At 38.7% G+C, this 24,852-nt stretch overlaps 1 protein-coding gene across 6 annotated transcripts in view; it reads left to right on the plus strand.

Annotated features, from left to right (window-relative positions):
- The window catches only part of Tbl1xr1 (TBL1X/Y related 1), a 146,380-nt gene that overhangs the window by 67,469 nt on the left and 54,059 nt on the right, over window positions 1-24,852 (plus strand). For 3 of the 6 annotated variants that reach the window (XM_060378128.1, XM_021636558.2, XM_060378130.1), the window contains exon 2: window positions 3,842-3,902. The gene's annotated coding sequence lies outside the window, so the exon portion shown is untranslated. Of the gene's footprint in view, window positions 1-3,841; window positions 3,903-7,469; window positions 8,384-16,375; window positions 16,398-24,852 lie in introns of those variants that run through there. The other 3 variants (XM_021636559.2, XM_060378129.1, XM_021636561.2) reach the window with 3 other exon arrangements.

The following is a 24,852-nucleotide window of genomic DNA, read 5'->3' on the forward strand; positions in this document are numbered from 1 at the left end:
GAGGTGTGCTTTAGTTTTCTGTTAGTGGAATATCAGTCTGTCCTTGCCACCTTCTGGAAGTGGTGTGAAAGGCTTTCTTCACCAGTATAGCAGCAGCCAGCCACTTCTTCCTCACTCCTGTGGTTGATCCCATACCTGTGCTGTGATAACACTCAATTTCAAGAACTACATATTTTCTAGTTGTATAGAGGAATAGCAAGATGAGCAAATGGGCCCTGGTCTGCAGAACTAGGGGGGTCTGCTAGATAGCTACTGGAAGAGTTTTGCTAAGGACAGCTCCCCACACCACCCCCATTGTGCCATGGGTGGCTGTGGAGTAATCTGATATGGGTTGAACCCTGGAGGAAGGAAGGGAGCTAGGTTTGAGGGCAGAACCTTTCTAATAGGGCATTTCCAGTACTAGAATGTCAGTGCCATGGCAGCTACAGACTGCAGAGGACTGAAGGGCAAGGGAGTGGAAAAACTGACATAGAGCCACAGGAGTAAAGCAGATCATGGTGCTCAGAGGCTGGAGGATTGCATGTTAGAAGCCACCTGGGCTGCAGGTAGAGGAAGAACATGCCTCCAGAAAACAAAAGGAAATTAATGGGCAGGTGTACAGGACACGCATTACAGCTCGATTTGCCTGCCTTGGTTTTTAAGCTCATGGTCCTGTGATTAAAGTGCACCTGTAATGTTTGTAAATGCTATACAAGTATTATCTTTGTTTTACAAAATTAAATTTTCCTTTTGTGTGATTTTTCTTTTGATTAAATACATCTGTAGTGTTGGTGAGGAAAATTCTCACTGACTCTAAGAAAGGAAAAGAGCCTTGGAAAGAAGGAAACTGAGTTGGTTTAGTATTTTCCCCAAGTAATGTGTGGCAATTCATGTGTATGGATAGGTACACAAGATGTGATGTGTCTGTGGCTAGAACATCATTGTTAGTTCATTGATGCTCATTTAAGGTGACAGCATTGTTTCTGATACTTGATAAAGGACTCTGGTCTGCAGTGCAGCTGGCTCTGATGGAAGAGTCATTTATAATATGGACCATATGTCTGCAGAGAGAGGTGGGGAGTGTGCACGATTCTCCTTGCCGTCATTCCATTGTCCAGTGCATCTCAGTACTGGACTTTGAGTTGTGCCTTCACTTGTTAAGTGGATTTTGGATTATAGTCTATTCTGTTTAACTGTTTTATAAGAAGATTCTGACAAAGAAACTGCATATTGAAAGAAGAACAGGGCAGGCTGGTAGGGTTGATATCCATCTGCTCAATCTAATCCGTTTAGATGTTTGAAGCTAAAGATCATCAAGGAAGGACTGTTACAGGTACATGCCTGTTGGTTTAGTTTTTTTTCCTGGATGTCCTGGTACTCACTATATTAACCACTTGGTCTTGAATTCACAGAGATCCCTCTGTCTCTGCTTCCCTAATGATAAAGGCATGTATGTACCAGCACTCACGGTAAACCCCTCCCTCTTTTTCTCTCCTTTCCTCTTTTTTGTTTTTGTTTTTGTTTTTTGACACAACGTTCTATCTCTAACCCTGGCTCTCCCGGAATGGGCTGTGTGTTAAGGAGGCTGGCCTCAAACTGAAGAGATCCATCTGCTTCAATAAAAGCATGCATCACCAGTGCCTGGCTGAAAATAGTTCTTAATGATGACAAGAAAAGATGTTGATTAAGAAGACACATAAAAATGTCCCAATGTTAACACAATAGTTAGAAAATGTGCATGCAATTTGTTTTCTGTGTATTTAGCAATGTATGTTAATTGTATATAAATAAATAGAAAACATGTATGGCAAAGGAAAACTTTTTTTTTCTAATAAGAACATTACTAATAGATAACGTTAGCTCAGAATTCATAAAAACTGGGCAGCAGTTAAGAACCCCTCCATTCCCACCACTCACAATGGTAACTAGAGGCAGCTGCCTCTAACTTCACTGGATCCAAGGAATCCAGTGCCCTCTTCTGGTCTCTGCAGGCACCTACACATACATGACAGGTACACATACAGAGTCATACATACACAAATAAAAAATTTAAAAATCCCCTTTAGAAGTTCATGTAAAATATGAACATAAAAATCCCCTTTAGAAGTTCATGTAAAATATAAAATATGTAAAATAAGTGATGTTCACTGTGCGTAACCTTACAATAGCCAGAGTCTGGTGGCATCTGTGTATTTTTGGAAATCAGTCATGCTGTCTATAGAATGTTTCTCTGCATGTCTTAACTCCTCATACCTAAAACCAGTGCTTTACACATAACATATCTTAAAGAACTGGAGGCCAGTACAGGGATGTATGTTGACATGACCTTCTGTAACTCAGTATGTGGTCTCTAAAGTTAACTTGAGTTCTTGGGTCTCCAGTGAGTGTAGCCGTGGTGCCGGGATATCTGGGTGCTCAGTGAGGAATAAAACCAGAAGAACAAACCTGAGGGACTTGTGAGTTTTGTAGATCTTCAGATACTGCATAGTGATCTTTATTCTTGACTTGCTTAAACTCACCTTTCTCATGCTGTAGGATACATTCCTAGCATAACACTGTGGCTACCCTCTTTTGGTGCCTTCAGCTTGGTGCTGCCTTTTAGTGTGCTTTGCATTGATGGTTGGTGTTTGTTCTGACATTGCCTCTTAGGTGTTGCATGTGAAACATAACATTTTCTTCCCTCTTTCTTTCACCTATTATATACCAACTGCAGGCTTTCCTCCCTCCTCCCTTCCCAGTCCCCCTTCCTAACCTCCCTTCCCTTGCCCCCAATCATTCCTCCCCCATTTCTCTTCAGAAAAGGTTAGGCTTCCCAGGGATATCAACCAAACATGGCATATCAAATTGCATTAAGACTAGGCACTTCCACTCATACTGGACCATGCAACTCAGTAGGGGGAAAAAGGGTTCTAAGAGTGGGCAAAAGAGTCAGAGACAGCTCCTGCTCCCACTGAACAAGAAGAACAAGCTACATAAGTGTAACATATATGCAGAGGGCCTAGGTTAGATCCATGCAAGCTTCCTGGTTATTCATTCAGTCTCTCTGAGCTCCTACAAGCCCAGGTTAATTGATTCTTGGGTTTTCTTTTGGTGTCCTTGACCCCTCTGACTCCTATAATTCGTCCTCCCCCTCTTCAGTACGATTTTTCCAACTCTATCTAATGTTTGCCTGTGGGTCTCTGCATCTGTTGCCACCAGTTGCTGAGTGTAACCTCTCTGATGACAGTTGGACTAGGTACCAATAGCAGAATATCATTAGGAATCATTTCATTGACTTTTTGGGGTGCAAGGGGTAGTGGTGTTTGGTTCTATCCTAGGTCCTTGGGATACTAGCCTCTGGGTCCTAGCCCTCCAGTCATTGTAAAGTGTGGGCTCTCTCCTGTGGCATGGGTCTCATGATGGACCAGTCATTGGCTGGCAATTTCCACAATTTTTGCACCACCTTTACCCCAGCACATCTTGTAGGCAGAGGTTTTGTGGCTGGGTTGGTGTCCAGAAGATGGAAAGTTCTTTTATGCTCATGAATCAAAATATATAGAATGCAAGTTCACATCATTTTAATGGTTTGTTGGTCATATCTGACGAATAGCCTGTTGAACTTTAATGCAGTTTTACTCGCTGGGATTGGGCTGAATTGGTGGGCCTCATGCATGACCTTCCTTGGATGGTGGTAATTGCATTAGCCCCCCCATGAATGTAGACATGCAGTGTTTGCTGCTGTTAGTGACACAGCTGCCTGGGGAGAGTGTCATTGGTGGGATGCTGAAGCCTTGTGTGAGTAATTTGAACATGCAAAGTTTGGTGTGGGAAATCTTAAATTGAATTTGGGAACACTGAAACTTTTCCTTTTTCTCTTCCTTAGCAGCTTGTGATTGGTGGTCGGATATCCAGTTGCACACCCTCACATCAATGCACTGCCAATGGTAAGGTGCCTCTCTTTTTTATCCTGTTCCAGGCAGTGCTCTGATAGCTGTGTTTGTTCTTGTTTTTTAGAGACTTGAGAATTAAAATTTCCTTAACAATCTGAGAAAACTCCGTGTAAGAGTTTAAATTATTAGCAAAAGGAACCCTTACTTTGAAGATTCTCATTTTTGTAATTTTTAATGGTCACCAAGTATCTTTTTTATTGTTGTCATGAGTGACCATGACCAAGGCAACTGATAGAAGAAAGCTGACAGTTTTACAGGGCTAGAGTCCATGGCATAAAGGCGGGGAGCATGGCAGTAGGCGGGCTGGCATGATGTGGTAGCTGAGAGCTTACATGTGGAGACCACAACCACAAGGCAGAGAGAGAAAGCTAACTGGGAATGGCTTGGGCTTTTGGAACTTGAGTTGATGGGGCCATTCTCATTCAGACAACCACATCAAGATTTAAAAAAAAAAAAGAAATGTGATATAAGTATGATCTTTTGTGACATGTACTACATTTTTTGAGTAGGAATTTCTTTTGTTGCCATTAAAAATTTAGTATTAGTAGTAATAGTTCGTTTATTTTTGCTCATCATTCTAATGGATTTTAGGGTACTGTGCTTATGCTGATGCTCCTTGTTAGTATGCAATTAAGTGTATAAGATTTTACAGTTTTATTTAGCTGCTAACTTTAGGGGAGAGGCATATTAAACTCTTTAGAAAGATTTTAGGTTTGGATGATACACCTCAGCTGTCATGCATGCAATAGTAACTATACTTCCTGAATACACTAGGGCTCTCTGATTTTTGACAGTGTTTAATGACTTGTAAAAATTCAATTGTAGAGTTGTGTTAAATTCCTAAGACTTAGAGTTTTAGGCTATAGGCTAAGTGATCTCACAAACTAGAATTCAGAGTGGTTTTCTTCTACTTTCATATTGTGTGTTTTGGGGATAAGGAAATAGTAGAGTGAATGTTTTTCGTGGTCTCTGATAGCAAACCCAGGACTTTGTGCATGCCGCTGTTCAGTTTACAGTGGACAGTCTCAGTGGGCAGCTGAGCAGCAGTCTTTTCTGTGTAAATGTTGCCTGATGGTTGTGGTCATTGTCTCACCATTTTTATTCCTACGTATTTCAGTATTAGACGTGGCAGACTACTATATAATCACAGTAGCATCCTTTTGCTTTAAACTGTGAGAAGGAAAATAAGTATTCTTTATTCATATTTGAAACCACATAACAGGTGCTAACACCGTTGTTAATGCAGGTGTCAGCAGTGGTTGAGTGTTCATAACAGACTGTCTAGACCTGTAGTGCCTTCATTTCCTTTTCTCTGAGTTTCAGTAATTTAGGGTTCTTCTGTAAGTGCTGTTCTAACAACGCTTGTCTCTTTCAGATTGTCTTCTTTCTGTTTCTGTATATGGTGCCTTGAGGTCCAGTCATGTTGTAGTCAATGGCGCTCTTTCCTCTTTTCTTTTTCTTTTTTTTGAGACAGGGTCTCATTTGCCTAGTTGACCTGGTGCTTACAATGCAAAGGAGGATGCAGATCCACCTGCTCTGTCTCCTGAGTGCTGGGATTAAAGGCGTGTACCATCCCTCTCAGGCTATCTTTTCCTTTTCAAAGGCTTAATAATATACCATGTTATACATATTTTCTTTCTCTGATTATTGTTTTGCATTGTGGGCATTTGAATTACTTCTCTTTTGGTTCATTCCATGGTAGAGTTATCTGAGATCCTGACTTCAGATTTTAAAAAGTTCTTTTTGAAACTTCAGAGCAGGCTGTTTTTAGAGCAGGAACATGTAGGTATTTTAGTTGTACTGTTTTGAGAATTTCCATATTGTGGTCCAGATATTGTTGATACCTAATAGGTGAGAGGGGAATAACAGTTTTAATAACCATTTAATAATCATTTAAATTTCTTTAACTTCTTAATAATGTTTTCATAGAACAGCAACAAGATGTCCAGATGCTGGGCACAGTTTATGTAATTATCCCTTTCCTAGACTCTGTTGTTAACTTTATCGATTTAGGGTAATGTACATCTTTTCCTTGTATTTTCTGCAAACCAACAGCTAGGTCTAAAGGTTTAGTCTAGTTTTGGTCTCACCCTTGTTTCTGAGTGCTAGGGAGACAGGGCTATCTGTAGACATTACTAGTACGTCCCCAAAGGATCATCTGATAGCTGAGGATGCTCATTGGTAATCATGGCCTAGACTCTAAATTCATTATTCTGTGAGTATTCACAACATTGCTGTCTCTGCAGGTCCTTGGTGTCCTGGCTTGTAAGGGGAGGCATGCACATTGGGCTCTTTCCTTTCCTTATTGGTTTTCAAGTACTGACTTGTTTCCCGCATTCTAGAAGGTAGGGTTTGTTTAAGTTTTATTGTGTGCTTTTAGATTTGAACATTTACATATTTATTACTTTGTGGTTTTATTATTGGTACCATATTTTCTTGGTTAAAGGAGCTTTCTCAAGTTGACTTTCCAGTCGTTAAAGTGACCATAGTAGACATTGATAGGTTCCCAAGCCATCATAACAAGATATTCTTCACATTGTCTTCTGCACGACATTACTCTTCAAGTCAGCTGTGTCTCTGCATGCTGATGTTTTTAGTATGAAGCAGTATTGAGGCCACAGTATTGGGCTCAGGATGTGGGTTGATTCTGGGTGTATGTGTGTGATATGGTATTTCTGTTACAAATTTAGCCTTTTATTTTAAAAACACAACTCCTTTACCAGTATTTTTATGATGAAAAAAACTGTTAGTGGTGTTTACCTAAGCTTAATTATTTTGTATACTTATGCATATAATATACATAATAAATTAGGAAATATTTAAAAATAAAGACTATAAAGAAAAAAAACACCAATTTGTTAACTATTAATCATAGCCAATGTTAAGTGTAATAATTGCTGTATTGGCTATATATATTAACAATACAACACATAATTATTGTTAACAATCATAATATTTTATCCAGCATTTAATTATATTTAATAGGGAATAATAAAATAATTCTGTAATAAAATGACATGTAATTAAATATATTCAACATAGAATTTGTTTTTTTTGAGACAGTCAGCATGTGTGTGTATGTATGCATGCATGCATGTAGCTCAGGCTGGCCTTACTTTCAATTTTTCTTTCTCAGCCTTTTAAATGCCCTGCCCCTCCTGGCTGTTGATGTTTTCTTCTGCACAGCTGGGCCACTGCTACTCTGTGATCAGGAAACAGATGAGTGCTGTGTTTAGTTTTCTCTTACCCCATTCCCCACTGATTTACCATTGTGTTAATGTGTTTTGAAATTGTTGTGTGTGTGAGGGTGGGTGTTTCAATCTGAAAGCTCAGGTTGGCTTTTGCCCTCCCTATCGTCAACCTGCCCTAACACAGGTGAGCTCCCTGGACTTGTGAGTGCTGGGATGACAGGTGAGGGCCATTGTTAAAGCCGCCACCCTGACTGGGCATTTCATTAGCTGTCTTTCATTTATGTCTAGTATTTAAAATTTACATTTTTGATTGGTAAAATTTCATGGTGCCTTTTCCCTCTAAGTGCTTAAAAAAAGAAAACAAACTACAGTTTGTCTAGTTTTTAAAATATAAGTATAGGGGCTAAAGAGAGAATAGTTAAGAGATTAAGCACCCTTGCTGCTCTTCCAGATTTGATTTCAATTCCCAGTATCGACTTGGTGACTCACAACAGTCAGTCCTAGGGGATTTTACAATCTCTTTGGCCTCCTTGAATACCAGCACACACTTGGTGCACAGATGTACATGCCGGCAGACTACTTGTACACATACATAAACTTTTAAGGTAGTGTGTGTGTGTGTGTGTGAGAGAGAGAGAGAGAGAGAGAGAGAGAGAGAGAGAGAGAGAGATGGGCATTTCGGAGCACACCTTGTAATCAGGTGAGATTGTTACTGAGGTTCTTCTGATAGACACAACTGCCAGAAGGTGTTATTAAGACTGTCTGCACCTCCTTTTCTTTAAGTGTTCGAAGAGCAATTCTTGCTTCACAGATAAGTTTGTGCCCCTGGTTCATCAGTCTTGTTAGACCCCTTTTCTTCTTTTTGTTCTGATTCTGCAGTCATCAGACAACATATAAAACCTATAATTTTATTTAACAAGACTCCTACTAAGCTTAGAACCATGAGGGTGGCTCTGTTAGGTTTACTAATTTCTATAGAATTGAACCCAGAATCATAACTGTTTGTTTTCAGATACATCCAGAAAGTTTTGGCGGGCAGACATAGAAAGGGAAGGAAAGGCTACAAATACTGGGTGCCTTTTGAAGAGTAGTTGATGTGCAGACAGACTCTGAGGAAGGCAGCTCCATTCTGCTCAACATCTCCTGACTGACTTGTGGCAGAGACACTACCACCCCACCTCCTCTGCATGCACATGCTTTGTGCAGAATTGCCCAAATCTCAGCAAAGTTTGATTGATATGCCCAGGAACTGCCCACGTACAACATCATAAAAGAGCAACCTAGGTAAGACTCAGAGCACCATGGTGAGTAAGAATACAGAGAACAAGGTCCCTTGTCTTCCAAATTTTAGAGGAAACAGTTTTTTTTCTCCCATTGGCCATGCGTTTGTTATACACACCTTTGTTACATATGGAACTATGTTCCTTCTAATTCTTGGCTTTTTATTATGAAGCGGTATTGTCCTGAATTCTCTTTATATTTTTGGTTGTGAGCCTAGCCTTTAGTGGCTGAGCCATCTCTCCAGCCCCTGAACTCTCTCTGTGTGCTGAGTCACACTTAGAGTTGTGCGCATCTCTAAGATGAAGTCAACTTGGTCATGGTGTGGGACCTTAACGTATTCTTGAATTTGTAAGGATTTTGGAGAGTTTTTACATAGGTGTTCATTGGAGAAATTGTCTGTAGCTTGCTCTCTTTGTGTCCTTATCAAGTTTGGGTATCAGTGTAATGAGTTTGAGGAGACTATGCATGGTATGAAGGAGAGAATTATTTCAAGTTTGACGTCTGAACTTCATATGTAAGATATGACAAACCCCTCTCTCCCAAGAAAATAAGGACTGAAAAACAGTTGGGGAGATTTTGCAAGTGAATCCATCTAAATGTGAACCTTGCTGAGAAGCTTTTGAATTACTACTTCAATGGCACTTATACTAAGTTGTGTATCTTCTTAATTCTAATAAGTCATACACGGCCTAGGAATTTATTCATTCTATGTAGATTTTTTTAGAGTATAGACTGTTTCAGAATTCCTTAATGACTGACTTATTAAATTGAAATCTGTAGTAACCTTTCCCATTTTATCACTGATTTTATTAATTTGAATTTTTTTCTTCAGTATAGCTAGGCTAGGATTTGCTATTCTGAATTTTTTTTTTCCAAGAAGTAGTGCTGTTTGTTTGATTTTCTGTATGCATGGTTTTTAGCCTCAGTTTCACTAATTTCTGCCTAGATCTTTTACCATCTGCTGCTTTTACTCTCGTTTCGAGGACATTTGAGTGCATCGTTAGGTTATTTGTATATTCTCTCTCTCTCTCTCACTGTAAGCACTCAGAGCTATAACTTTTCCTCTTAGAATTGCCTTAGCTGTGCTCTAAATGCCCTGGCCTATTATCTTGTATATTCATGTGGTTCTAGGAAGTTTTTTCTTTGCTGAGGTTTTCATTGGTCATTTAAGGGTATATTGCTCAGCCTCCATGAATTCCTGTAGTTTCTTCAGCTTTCTAGCAATTTCTAGTTTTATTGCATGTTGATCTGGTGGATAAGAGCAATTGGTTATTTGGATTCTTTTGCATTTTCTAATACTTGGTTTTTAGCCTGGAATGTGGTCTGTTTGAGGAGTTTTCCTTGGCTATTATGAAGAATGTGAACTTGTTTCTGTTGGATGTACTGTGGTGTAAGTAGTGGTTGTGCCCACTTTGTCTATGCTAGAGTTTAGCTCCTGGTTTTCTTTGCTGGTTTTTAGTTTGGGTTCTCCTATCTGAGATGAATTTGGGGCATTGAAATCTGACATCAGGCTTATCAGGACTTTTCTGTTCTCTGGTGCTCTAGTATGAGATTGGTAGCCTTAGTGTTGGGTAGATTTGTATTTATAGTTGTTACTTCTTGATGAGTTGTTCCCTTTGCTAGGCATGTACTGACCTTCTTTATCTACTTTATCAGTTGTCAGGGTAGGAGCTGTACTTCCTGTTTGCCAGTTTTGTTCTTTTGATAGATTGCTTTCTATCCTTTGACTCTCAGTCTGTGAGTATCTTTAGCCATAAGGTATGTTTTTTGGAGAAAGGAAGGTTGATTCTAGTTTGTTCAACCAGTCTGTCTCATTTTTGGGTAGTTGAAGTCATGCTTTTTGTTTGCTTTTAGGTTTTTAGAGACAGGGTTTTTGTGCAGAGACTGGCCTTGAATTACTGATCATCCTGCCTCTGTGCTACTATGCCACCATATCTGGCATGTAAAAAGAATTGCTTGGGTTTTGTTTTTGTTTTGTTGTTGTTTGAGACAGTCTCACTGTGCCATCCTGGCTAGCCTGGAAGAACTGTTATGCATGGCAGGCTGGCCTCAAACTTTATACTTTACCCCGTCTTGGATGCTGGGATTAAAGTCATGCCACAACACACCAGCCAACTCCTGTTAGTGTATCTGTGTAAAGCAATAAACCTGACATTCACCAACCATTTAAAAACTGTGACTCCTAGCCATATAATAGGCATGAAAATTCATTTCAAAAATAGATTTTTCTTTTATCTGTGTTAATGTCATGTGACAGTGTGTATGTCAGTGTTACTGCCACTACCATAGATTAAGGCATGTTGAAGCCCTGTCTTGCTGTAGAGCTGTTCTATTGCTGGCAGTAGGATCATCAGCAGTTGCACAATTGGAAATGAGTAGCCACTGCATATGCGAGAGAGAAAAAATACACACCGTGTTGACAACCTTATATAGTCTATTTTTAATTATTTTACTTTTTGAGATTATAACATAATTACATTATTTCTTCTTTTTCCTTTCCTCCCTACAAACCCTATGATATACCCTTCATTGCTCTCTTTCAAAGAACGTGGCCTTTTTTTTTTTTTCATTATTTGGTGTGTGTGTGTGTGTGTATTCCTAAATAATTAAATGCAGCCTGCCCAGTTTATGTAATGATACTTGTACATATGTTTTTTCATGGTGTGCTTTTCCATGGGAAAGATTATTTCTTTCACTCAGCATTTCTTAGTTGCCTGTAGAGTGTATGTGTGTGTGTGTGTGTGTGTGTGTGTGTGTGTGTGTGTATAATTGTGGCCTCCTGAACTAACCCCTGTCCACTTTGGCATATCCAATGCTGTTGTCTTCATTCAAGCTTATGTTTAAGCAGTGATGTTGCTGAGACTTCCTGGGTGTAGATTCTGACATTCCTAAGAAACACTCTCTCAGCAAACTTTCTGTTCTGTCCCTCTGGCTCCTCCTGCTCCCTCCACCCCAGTGATCCCTCTAGCTGGAAGTCCAGTTGTTTTACAGATGCATCAGTTGGGACTAGGCCCTACAACCCTTGCATTTTGACTGTTGTGATTTTCTGTGATGGCCTCCATTTGTTGCAAAGAGAAGTTTCTTTCATGAGGGGTGAGTACTATACTTAGAGTGGGGATAAAACAAATCTCAGACAAGACTGTTAGGGATTGTGCTAGCTTAGTAAAGTGGCAGAAAACCTTTTTTTTTTTTAAATAAGGGAAAATATTTAATTTGAAGACACTAAGTAACATCAAAACCTGAAAGTGGTCTGTCTTGAAAGACTCCCAAGCATGGTTGACCATGTGGTATGTATATTAAGTTTTCCTACACTTGCATACCCATAATAAGTTTAATTTCTGAATTATGCTCAAAAGGATCTTGATTAATGCTAGTAATAATAAAACCAGAACAACTGTAGCTATAGTATAATAAAAGCTATTTAAAACTTCTAAGATGTTTTTGGATTTTCACTATGTGTTTTCTGGTCGTTGTTAGCTGTGAGTAAAAGAAGTACAGGGAAAATGTTGGTAAGGTAGGTTTCTACTGTTTAAGACATACTGAGTTAAATAAAATGTTGTTATAACAAGTTCTCTTTTTTAAAATGTTTTAAAATTTTTATTCTTTACTTATAATACATTCTAATCACTCATTCCTTATATTCCTCTTGCTCCATTTCTCCCAGTGCCCTCAACCTCACTTTTCTCCTAAATGCTCTCTTCCCTCCATTTTCTTAAAAACAAAAACAAAGAAACAAAACAAACAACAACAACAAAAAAAACCACAAAACAGGCCTTCCAGGGGTATTAACCAAGTTTAGCATAAGAAATTACAATAAGGCCAGGCAGAAACCCTAATATCAAGTCTGGATGAGGTAACTAAGCAGGAGGTTTTATGCATTGATGTCCCAGTCCCATTGCTGGTAGCTCAGATAAGCCCAGTTTGGGCACTGTATCCTAGGACACTTTGCCAGGATCACTCTTACATATTCCAGAGAATTTCCACTGTCCTAGGTTTCTACATTCTTCTCCAAATGCCCCCAACTCCATTTGTCTCTCCCAGTACTCTCTGCCTCTGTCCACCTGAACACTCTTCTTTCCATCCCCACCCACCCTCAGTCTACCCACAAAATCTATTTCCCCTTTCCAGGAAGATCCATGTGTGGTTGTCCCCACCAACCCCCCTTGATCCTTCTCTGTTATTTAGCCTCTTTGTCCTTTACTTATGTGCTAATATCCACTTAAGTGAGTATGTACTATGTTTGTCTTTCTGGGTCTGGGTTATCCCATTTGGGACAATTTTTTCTAGTTACGTCCATTTCATGATGTTTACATCAATTTCATGATGTTGTTTCTAATATCTGAGTAATGCTCCATTGTATAAATGTACCGCATTTTCTTTATCCATCCTTTCATCGAGGGACATCTAGGTTGTTTCAGGTTTCTGACTATTATGAATAAAGTATCTATGAATGTAATTGAGTAAGTGCCATTGTGGTATGGTGGAGCATCTTTTGGGTATGTGCCCGAGGAATAATATAGCTGAGTACTGAGGTAGGTTGATTACCAGTTTTGTGAGGAACTGCCATATGGATTTCCATAGTGGTTGTGGGTATTTGTACTTCCAACAGGAAATGGAGCAGTTCTCCTTGCTCCACATCCTTGCCAGAATGAACTGCCACTTGGGCTTTTGATCTTATCCACTCTTATGATGTAAGATGGAATCTCTGTTATTTTGATTTGTATTTCCCTAATGACTAAGGATGCTGAACATTTCTTTAAGTATTTCTCAGCCCTTAGAGATTTCTCTATTGAAACTTCTCTGTTTAGTGCTGTATGTCATTTTTAAATTGAATTATTTGGTTTGTTGATGTCTAGTTTCTTAAATTCTTTATGTATTTTGAATATGAGACCTCTGTCAGATGTGTAGTTGGTGAAAATCTTTTCTCATTCTGTAGGCTGCCATTTTGTCCCATTGACAGTGTCCTTTGCTTACAGAAACTTTTCTGTTTTAATTTATTAATTATTGATCTTAGTGCCTGTGCTGCCCTTATTATGTTCAGGAAGTTGTTGCCTGTGCCAATTTAGTCAAGGTTGTTCCCCACTTCATATCTTGTTCAATGTTTTATATTTGCTCTTATGTTGTTGTCTTTGATCCACCTGGACTTGAGTTTTATGCAGGGTGATAAATATGCGTCTATTTGTGTTCTTCTATAAATGATTCTCCAGTTTGACTAGTATCATTTGTTGACATTTCTTTTTTTCTGTTGTATATTTCTTTTCTGGCTTTTTTTTTTTTTTAAATCAGGCATCCATAGGTATGTGGATTCACGTTTGTGTCTTCATTTTGATTCAGCTAATAGTATCTGTTTGTATTATTGTAGCTTTTTAGTGTGTTTTGAAATTGAGAATTCCAGGAGTTTTTATTGTCCAGAATAGCTTCAGCTATCTTGGGAGTTTTTTTCATACGAAGTTGAGAACTGTTCTTTCAAGGTCTGTAAAGAATTGTGTTGGTACTTTGATGGGAATTGCATTTTACCTGTAGACTGCTTTTTGGTGGCCATTTTTACTATGTTAATCCTGCATGAACATGGAAGAGCTCTCCATCTTCTGATACCTTCTTCAATTTCTTTCTTCAAAGACTTGAAGTTCATATTAGACAAAATCAGTACCTCTCCTATACACAGATGACAAATGGGCCAGTAAATCACAGAAACAACACCTTTCATAATAGCCACAAATGATAGAAAATGAAAGGTGTTGTTTTCCTGGTTTAGTTATTAGCCCATTTGTCATTTGTGTATAGGAAGGCTACTGAGTTTTTTGACTTAATCTTATATCCAGCCACTTCACTGAAGGTGTGTATCAGTTATAGGAGTTCCCTGCTAAATTATTTTGGGTTGATTATATATGTTATCATGTCATCTGCAAATAATGATACTTTAACTTCTTTTCCAATTTGTATTTAAATGATCTCCTTCAGTTGTCTTACTGTTCCAGCTAGAACTTCAATTACTGTATTGAGTAGATGTAGAGGAAGTGGACAGCCTTGTCTTGTTCCTGATTTAGTGAAATTTCTTTGAGTTTCTCTCCATTTAATTTGGTGCGGGTTATTGGCTTGCTGTATATTGTGTTTCTTATGTTTAGGTATGTCCTTTTTATCCCTCATCTCTTAAAATCTTTTACTAAGAAGGGTTGTTGGATTTTGTCAAAGGCCTCTAATGAGATACCTTTGTCAAAGGTATCTAATGAGATGATCGTGTTTTTATTTTTCTTTCAGTTTGTTTATATGGTGGATTACATTGACAGATTTTTATTATGTTGAATTATCTCTGAGATGAAGCATACTTGGTCATGGTGGATGATCTTTTTGATGTGTTCTTGGATTTGGTTTATGAATATTTTATTGAGTATTTTTGCATCTATGTTCCTGAGGGAAATTGACCTTTAATTCTCTCTCTTTGTTGCTTTTTTTGTTTGGTTTGGGTATCAGGGTAACTGTAGCCTCATAAAATGAATTTGGCGATATTCTTTCTGTTTAAATTTTGAGGAATAATTTGAAGCATATTTGCCTTAACTCTACTTTAAAAGTCTGGTACAATTCTGTGCTAAAAGCGTCTGGCCCTGAGTTTTATTTTGTTTGGAAGATTATTAATGACTGCTTATATCCTTAGGGGTTAGTTATAAGACTATTTAAAATACTTGTCTGAGCTTGATTTAACTTTGGCACGTGGTATCTATTGAGAAAATTATCTACTTTTAGATTTTCCTGCTTTGTAGAGTACATGTTTTCAAAGTATAACCTAATGAAAAAAAATTTTTGTTAATTTCCTAGATGCTGCTTTTCTCTTCTGATTTTGTTAATTTGAATAGTCTCTTTCTGTTTTTAGTTAGTTTGGATAAGGGTTTGTTGATAATTATCAAAGAAGCAACTCTGTTTCATTGATTATTAGTATTGTTCTTTTTGTTTCTGTTTTATGGGTTACAACCCTTAGTTTGGTTATTTCTTGACATCTACTCTTGGGTGTGTTTTTTGTTGTTGTTCTAAAGCTTTCAGGTATGTGGTTAGGTTGCTAGTATGACATTTCTCCCATTTTTTAATTTTTATTTTTAAAACAAGTTTATTTAAACAAGATGCTTGACTTAAAGGGAAAGCTATCTAGGATCATTTTGTTCAAGAGTAATTTACCCCTACTTCAAGACAGATTGCCCTATATGTAACAGCTATGTACAAAAAAGTTATAAAATTGTCTTTGATCTCACAATGATAAATGAAAAACATTAAAACTCTCCAATGAACAAGGTAGGCAAGGACTTTATGAGGTTGGGCTCTTTTGTTAAAACAAGGAAAGAAAGATAGCTTACTGGAATATAAAGATGGTAACTGAATGAGCATGCCGCTAATGTGAAGAGGGGAGATTTCACAGAACCAGTACTTTCCCCTAGACCATCTCCATCTGACGTTAGCCAAAACAGAACATTGGCCATTTAGTTTAAAAAGAAAAAGAAAAGAAGAGCAATATGCTTGTGCACATACACCAGTTACTTTATATACAATAAGAAATGGGGAAATGAAGGATGAAAGGCAAAACCATAGTGTAGCAGTCAGGATGTGGTGGGACCAAAGTGCAGCTTTCGAATTGAGAATGTATCTGGGTCTATAACAACATTCTGGAGTAAGTAGCGGGTTCCCTTTTCCATAGACACCTGTCTGCTGCTGGAACACATCAATTGTATCTTAGTTCCAACTGTGCAGGTGTGTCTGTTTTATTGGTTGGTTGCCCATCAAACTTGATCTGACCTATCTCATTGACAAACTCTGTTGTTCACAATAGGCTTTCATTAGTTTTGGTATAGACCTCTTAACCTTAAACTGTATCACAGAACCATCCTGCCCTACCACCTTCAAATTAGTATGATCCTTGTTCTCAGTCTTGACTCCTTCCTTGGGTTTCTCATCAGCTTTGGCGAGTGCTGGAATCTCTTCAGATGCCACAAAGAGGCAGAAGTCCACACTACTCTCCAAGTTCTTTATGCAGGTATTTAGTGCTGAGTTTCCTCTTAGCACCACTTTCATTGTGTCTCATAAGTTTGACTATGTTGTGCATTCATTTGTGAATTCTAGGAATTCTTTAATTTCTTTATTTCTGCCTTGATCCCAGTAATCATTCAGTAGAGACTTGTTCAGTTTCCATGGGTTTGTAGGCCTTCTGCAGTTTCTGTTGTTGAAATCCAGCTTTAATCTGTGGTGGTCTGATAGGATGCAGGGAATTATTTTAATTCCTTGTATCTGTTGAGACTTGCTTTGTGACCAAGTATGCGGTAGATTTTGGAAAAAGCTCCGTGTGGTGCTAAGAATGTGTATTCTTTTGTATTTGGGGAAAATGTTTTGTCGCTCTCTGTTAGGTCCATTTGGTTCATAACATTTGGAAACTCCAGTATTTTTTTTTTGTGTGTGAAAGACCTGTCTATTGTTGAGAGTAGGGTACTGAAGTCTCCAACTATCAATATATGAGGATACATAAATGATTTAAGCTTTAATAGTATTTTCTTTACAAACGTTGGTGTCCTCGTTTGTGGGGCATAGATGTTAAGAATTGAAAAATTAGAAAAAAAATTGAAAAAATCATCTTGATTTATTTATTTATTTATTTATTTATTTTAAAGACGTGTCCTCAGTTTCTTTTGACTAACTTTGGTTTGAAGTCAGTTTTCTTAGATATTAAGATAACTATACCAGCTTGTTTCTTAGGTCCATTTGCCTAGAAAATATTTTTCTAACCCTTTACTCTGCGGTAATGTTTATCTTGATGTTGAAGTATATTTCTTTAATGTAACAGAAGGATGGATCCTGTGTTCTCATTGATCTGTTAATATGTGTCTTTGTTGGACATTGAGTCTGTTGATACTGAGAGATATCAATGACCACTGATTGTTAATTCCTGTTATTTTGATGGTGGTGGTAGAATGTGTGTGTATATGTGTCTGTCTGTCTCTCTTTGTGTTTTGCTGGTATGAGATTGCCTGCATTTTTTGTGGGTGTAGTTAATCTCCTTGGATTGAAGTTTTTCCTCAAGTACTTTCTGTAGGGCTTGATATGTGGTTATATACTTAAATTTGACTATCAAGGAATATACTGTCTTCTCCATTCTGATTAAAAGCTTTACAGTAGGCATCTGTCGTCTCCTAGAGTCTATAGGGCCTTCTGACTTTTAGGGTCTCAGCTGAGAAGTGACTATCAAGGAATATACTGTCTTCTCCATTCTGATTGAAAGCTTTACAGTAGGCATCTGTTGTCTCCTAGGTCTCCAGGGCCTTCTGACTTTTAGGGTCTCAGCTGAGAAGTTAGGTATAATTCTAATAGGTTTGTCTTTATATGTTAGCCCTTTACCCTTGCATCTTTTTATTTTCTTTGTTCTCTGTTTAGTGTTTTATTATGTGATGAAGGGGCTTTCTTTTCTGGTCCAATCTATTTGGTGTTCTGTAAGCTTTGTGTACCTTCATAAGTATGTCCTTCTATAGGTTAAGAAAATTTTCTTCTATGATTTTGTTAAATAATTTCCTGGACCTTTGACCTGGAATTTTTTTTTTTCCTCTATTCCTTTTATCCTTAGGTTTGGTCTTTGTATAGTGTCCTAGATTTCCTGGATAATTTGTGTCAGGGATGTTTTAGCTTCAACTTTTTCTTTGACCGATGTATCTGTTTCTTTTATCATATCTTTAACCCCTGAGATTCTCTCTTCTATCTCTTCTATTCTGTTGATGATGTTTGTGTCTGTAGTTGCTGTTCACATACCTAAATTTTTCCTTTCCAGAATCCCCTCCGTGTGTGTTTTCTTTATTGCTTCTATTTTCATTTTCAAATCTTGAACAGGTTTATTTGTTTCATTCTGTTGTTTTTCTTTTTTTCCTTGACTTTCTTTAAGGAATTTATTGATTTTTATCCAATTTTTTTAGTCTTTTTCTTGACTTCTTTAAGGGATTTATTTATTTCCTCTTTAAGGCTCTCTATCATCTTTATAAAGTCAGTGTTCGGGTCATTTGTGTTGGGATTTTCAGGGCTCGTTGTAGTGGGATGGCTGAGCTTTCGTGAGGATATGCTGCCCTGGATGTTGTTGACGGGGTTCTTATACTGCTGACTGGACATCTGGGTTTGAGGTGATCATAGGTCTAGGTGCTTATTTCTGAGTTTGTCTTTGTTGGATGGGTGCTTTGTTCCTTGGTTTCTGTTTCCTCTCTGGTCTTCTGGCTGGAGTGTCTGAGTAGAGGGCCTCGAGTCAGTCACTCGAGTTGGGGGCTGGACTTGAGATAACAGAGATGGTCTCTGGTCAAGCAGGGGATTTGCTCCTTTTTGGGGGCTAGAGTTTTGGCTGCCAGTGTGGCCTCTGGTGTCACCCAGGGTCCTCTTTAGGAGTTGGGGACAGGGATATGGTGAAAAGGAAGGGAGGGTTGGTTGAGAGTGGTTTGGACAGGCATGGAAGTTGGGGGTGGTCCACTGGCAGGCAGCTTACCTGGGATTCTGGATGACTACTGATTTAGTAGAGGCCTTCATTTGGAGGTGTGGGCCAGGATATGGTGATGAGCAACAAAGGGGCTGTTGGGTCTGCTGGAGGAGTGTTCCTTGTCTATAGGCAGGGAACTCTCCTGGTAGACCAGGCTTCCTCTGCTAGAACAGGGGATTTTCACTAGAGGTGTGGGCTGGGATATAGCCAACTTCTACTCTACAAAATTTTCCTGTAGCTTCAGGAAAACACTGAGTTATTCAAGTGGTTCATCTGGCTTACTTTTGGGGGTGGGTGGAAGGAGTGGTTTTGTTCACTGTTCTTGTCAGGCAGAGCTACATTAACAGAGTCTAGCAACTTCTTTCTAATTGGTAAAAGTAAACAGCACCAAAGAGCATGCTATAATGCTGGCATGCGGAGAGGGACAGCCCTTAAGGTTCAGAGTGTGTTGCAGAGCACAGGTGGTTTTTATCATTGATTCAGTTGTTCTTAAATTTTCAATTTTAATTATATTAAAATGCATACTGGATGTTAGTATGACACTTTCATTTTTATAATGTGTTTTGATCTTCCCCATTACTTTCTTTCAGACCCCTCTGATTTCTTTTTTCTACCTAACTAGCGTCCTTTGTATCTTCATGTCTTCTCTCTGGTTTTTTTGTTTGTTTGTTTGTTTTACTTTTTTGAGTGAGGGAGTGACCAAATATACTGAATTAGGGTTTTTATGGAAGCGTGGGTCGGGGTTATTTGCAGAAGCATGGATGACTTTACTGGTGGCTACAAGTAAAATGTCTCTTCCTCTCTCAGCTGCCTGTCCTAGCAACTATTAGCTGCTTCCAGGTCTTCAGGGAGGAGATGAGCTTGGAAGCGCTTCCTCCCAGAGCACTGTTGAGGGTGAGCCACATAGTGTGTGCAGGGCCATTGGCTGGAGCTTCAGGGTGTAGGGAGGGGTGTAGGGTGACAGGTGCAGGTTAGGAGACTTCAGGTTCAGCCTACTGTTATTGGGAGTTATTTCAGAAAAGGTTTCTTTTGCAACTGTTTCCTTTCTTTTAAAATGTAACCTAATTTTCTTATTTTTAAAATGTTCTTTAAAACTTTTTTTATTTTACTTTGTTGTAATTTCTTAGGAAAACCTATTACTTTCTGCTCTTTTTCTGCACATTATTTTGCCTAATGATGCTTCTCGTTCAGTCTTGGAATTTCCACTTGGCTCTTTGTGGTTGATGCCCTTGAGGCTGACATCTTCCTGCCTAGAGCCTCTCTGGTAAACCTTCACCGTGTTTTCTCAGACATTGCATCTACTACTGTGTTCCCTTGCTCCTTTGTTTGTATGTTGAGTAGTTTGGAGTCCCATCATCTCTGTACAGGGTTAATTTAAATTTTGGTTTTAATTTCAGAAATTGTAATGGGTAGCAAAGCTGCTTAGGCTTGAGATCTAAACTCAGCCCTTGCTGCTGGCAGTGAGTAGTGTCCACCAGTCTTGGAGCCTGCTGGCTCTGCTGGTGCTCTTAGGTGCTCTTCAGGACCAGAAAGGTCCTGTCCTAAGTGACACTTCAGTGTTCGTGTACACATTACTGGGTGAGTGTGTGAAAAGGAGCTGCATCAGCATTTCCTCGCTTCAGCATTTCCTCGCTTCAGCATTTCCTCACACTTTCTAGCTTCTGGTGGCAGCATTTCAAGATTCAGTTTGGTCTGGTTTTGTTTTCTTTTTTCTTTTCTTTTGTTTTCTCTCCTGAGTAAGGAATAGGTTTGAACTCAGCCAGGCTGGGCTCAGGTTTATAGTAATCCCCCTTTCTCTGCCTTCTAGGTATTGGGGTGGCACGTGTGTGCCAGCAGGCCATGTATCTTGGCTTTTAAAACTGAAAGTACCCTAATCAAAATACGGAGTTTAGAAAATAGAAAGGTGTGTCACTGTGGTGTCACTGTGTGTTTTACATATAGTAGAAGGTGTTAGTTAGGAAGAGTGAGTCGTGCCTCCTACACAGTATACCTCGCACAAGAGCAGCTGCAGGGTCTGCACAACCCATGGGGAGACAGCCACTGTGAGCACCTTCGGACAGACCCAAGCACGCAGGAGCGGGGTTCCTACTAACACAGGAGTCAAGAGGGTGCTGAGTTCACAAACTGCGATGGGGTAATAGAGAACGAAGGAGGGTGCAGGTAGAACCCACATGGATTGAAGAGACGGACTGTGCTCTGAGCTCTGGTGGTAGGTGTGGCTGCCTTCAGCCTGTGGTGGTGAAGAGATTGGAGAAGACACTGCTGTGTTCCTTCCTGCAGTGGAGACCTGAGAACAAAAAGACCAGACTGTCAGTTTAGCAGCTAGGATTGAGCTTGAAGCATGCGTGTGGGCTTGCACATGGCTATCATGTTTTCGGTAATAAATATAAGGAAATGTTGAAGTCTAATTGATAGCTTTGTGAGCATTTATTTTTATATATGTCTGAAATTTTTCATAAAATGCTATAAAAACTAAAGGCTAGTAGTGGGAGGTGTCTAATTCAGATTTCTTTGTTAGTGAAAGTTTTATGCAGTTATCACAACTGGGATAAATTTAGTAATAGCTCAAGTGATTCATTGGCAACAGTTCTGTCTGCTCTTAGCTTTGAACGACTTGGGATACAAAGAAAAATATAGAACTGTTAATAGCAATAAAAGCAAGAAGATAAAACACTTGGCTAAGTAGTTTGTTTAGTTATTCCCCTTTACCTGTTTTTTATTTTCAAGAATTTAATGAAACTCGTCAATTACAATCTGAGAATATTAAGTGGAAAATTACAGAAATGCACCTTATGTAACTTGTGTGTTGTGTGAAATCTTGGCCTGTCTTATCTGCCTGGAGAGTGAAAAGTCCTTGTGTCCAGACTGTCTGCTGGCCAGCAGCGTGGCTGTTGCTGTCTTGACACTGACATTTTTAAATCTTTTACTGTATTTTATTTATAAACTAAATTGCTGTATAAGAAAGAAATAAAGTATATGTAATGTGTTACCATCTGTTCTTTCAGGCTGATTAGGGAATTGTAGACTCTTTGGCAGATAGAGGATGCTGCTTGCTCTAGGAAACATATTCTTGGGGTAGATGGACACCTACATGCTTAGGTTTCACTGAGATTGGTGGGAGATGCAGTAGTTGGGATCACATGTGAAGATGTTCCTTTACAGAGCTATAACTGACAGATAGTGCTACTGAAACAATGCAGTACCAGGATGTCCAGTTTTATTCTTTCTTAGGAAAGTTATCATGTTAAAATTATATGTATATATATGTATAAATATATATACATATATCTTATTGAAGTGTGTATAAATGGGAATGAAAATCAAATATTACTATAAATACAGTTTGTAATTGGTGAGATTTGCTTAACTAGTAATTCCATCACTTCTGTTTTTATTAACTTTTTCCTTTCTTAGTTCTGAAACATGTGTTTCCAGTAATACAGAGGTTAAGCAGTTCTTTTAAGGTAAAAGGATTATGAAAATATATGTTTTAAGAGCCTTAAAAAAGAAAAAAAGTTGTCATGTGGCCCAAACTAGCCTCACATTTGCCATGTAACTAAGGCTGGCCCTGAACTTCTACAGAGTATGATGAGTACCATGCCTAATTAAGAACTCTAGCTGGGAGTGCTCAGGTTTGTGCTACTTTTGACCTTTTGGCCTTCTCCCCAAATACATTGCAATGAATAATATAAAGTCCATTTTCCTAACTGTTGTAACTGTTAGAGCAGCACTACATTGTGCTGGCCTTCAGCTGTTTGTTTTGTTCTGATAAACTATCTATATCTAAGCCAAGCGTTTTGGTCTTTAGACTTTGGAAGTAGAGTGAAATATGTGTGCTTACTCTTAATGGGAGGCATGGGGTAGGGATGTAGTTTAGTAACGGAGCACTTGCCTGGCATGGATGAGGCCCTGGGTTTATTCCCTGCTATCTCCCTAAAGTAGGACATTTAGCCAGGAGCAATCAAATGGGCTCACATATTAGCTAGTTATTTAAATGCCAAAAAATCTTATTTATCTGCTGGTCTCTGTATAGGTGACTTCTTCCAAGGTAGGTTTAACCTAAATAAAGGTCATTTTTATTGTAGAAGGGCTGTCTTACACTTTTTATAGTCAACATTATTCATAACATCGTTTGTTCATTATCGTTAAATGTCTCGGGCTTGGCAGATGACTCAGTTGAGAGCCTGAGTTTGGATCTCTGGAACCCAGGCAGGCAATTCCCTGGCTCATAGACCTCTTAGCCTGCCATGTGCAACAGCCAACAGCAAAGAACCCTTGTCTCAAAGAGGGTGTAAAGAGTGCACTGACACCTGAGGTTGCCTGCACTCTTACACACATGCACACGCACAAACCTAAAAATAGATAGTATCTTAATGTTTAAGGCTATGAGGTGGTAATGGGAGAGAGAAGGCAGAGAAAGTGCTGAGGCCGCTCCTAACGGACTGAAGCCCTAATAATTAACACTAAACATGATGGCATTTAATCAGCTTGCTATGACTATGATTAAAAATGTAGTTAGTATAAGTGAAAGTTTTGTTCCAGAGATTCCTATCCCAGGGTCAGTCTTTAGTTTCCACCATGGTAGTTTTATCTTGCCTTTTTTTTTTTTTTAAAAAACAGGGAATGATTCTAAATATTCCTTTAGGTGTCATGTATTGTCAGGGTAAAGTATTCTGATGACTAAGAAATGAATTGTTTGTATGCCAATTTATTTTAAAATCGCTTTAGGTAATTTGCATTAAAATGAGCTTTAAAAATATTCTTTTAACAGATTTGATCAGCATCTATTAATTGTTTGAAATAACTGGTTTGGTCACAATGCTTTCATTCTCCTGAGTACCTGGTCGGTATATCATGACCATGCTCAACTCTACAGCCCTCTCTTTGTCTCTGCCCCCACCTGGGCTGTTTGGCTGGAAACAGTCCCTTGCTAACAAGTTTTCTTTTTTTGAATGCTTGATTGTGTCTATGTTTGTTAGGAGATGTCCTGGGTGAATTGTGATAGACTCCTGCTATGTAAACTTGTTAGTTCTCCTATCTGTGGTGTTTTGAGTTTACCAGGTAAGAACCTGACGTCAGTGTGAGCAGTAAGGACAGATGGCCCATCTTCAGTTTAAAGCATAGTTAAACGTGTCAGGTCCTAGACTGTGAACTGGATGTGATCAGTCAGTTACATTTAGGAAACAGAAGGTGGAAAACCACTCCTGCTGGAGCAAGCTCAGGGCCTTGCTGCTCTCTTGCAAACCAAAGTGTTATCTCCTTGAGTAGAAAAAAAGAAAGACAAAGGTGTGCACATCACCTAAAAGAGGAAGTTAGTAATGAGGGAGGGAAGGTTTTTTTTTTTTTTTCATTTTGCCTTGTCAAAAAGTAAAGCCAGATTCCATTTTTTGAAATTTAGTCAGAAAAAATACTGTGCATAGGGAAATGGCATCATTAACAACAAAATGTCAGACGTATATTTATCTATCACATATTAAAATAAAACCAGTTACTTAATTTAACATCTTTCTTGTTTTTCTGAAATAACTGAGTTGGCAACAGTTCTAAGTACTTGTTTGCTAGTCCTAGTACTTAGTACTAGCCCTAAGGTATGTCATGCTGGAGGTACAGGTCTGACTGGTATTGAATGGTAGGTGTGGAATCCTTTCAAGACATGGCTTTGTAATAAGTACTTATACCAGCACGTATCAAGGTGCCTAGTACCTCTAGTTGGAATTTTTGCCACTGGCAGACCTCCCTCTTTGAATCATTCTCCTTAGCCATCCACTCAGAGGATCTCTTTAGGATGACAATTTTCCTGGTCCCTTATCCCAAAACCAGCAAGGTTCCCTTTCCACAGCGACATGCATTTTTTTTTTTTTTTTTTTTTTTTTTTTGCTTTGTACATATACCTAGGATGAGGTATATAAACAGAAAAGATCCCACACAGAGACAGAGTGTGGTAAATGGAGGTTATTGTCTACAGTGGTAAAGGTTATTTAAAACTCATCAA

The sequence above is a fragment of the Meriones unguiculatus genome, chromosome 2, assembly GCF_030254825.1.
Source record: "Meriones unguiculatus strain TT.TT164.6M chromosome 2, Bangor_MerUng_6.1, whole genome shotgun sequence".
NCBI lineage: Eukaryota > Metazoa > Chordata > Mammalia > Rodentia > Muridae > Meriones > Meriones unguiculatus.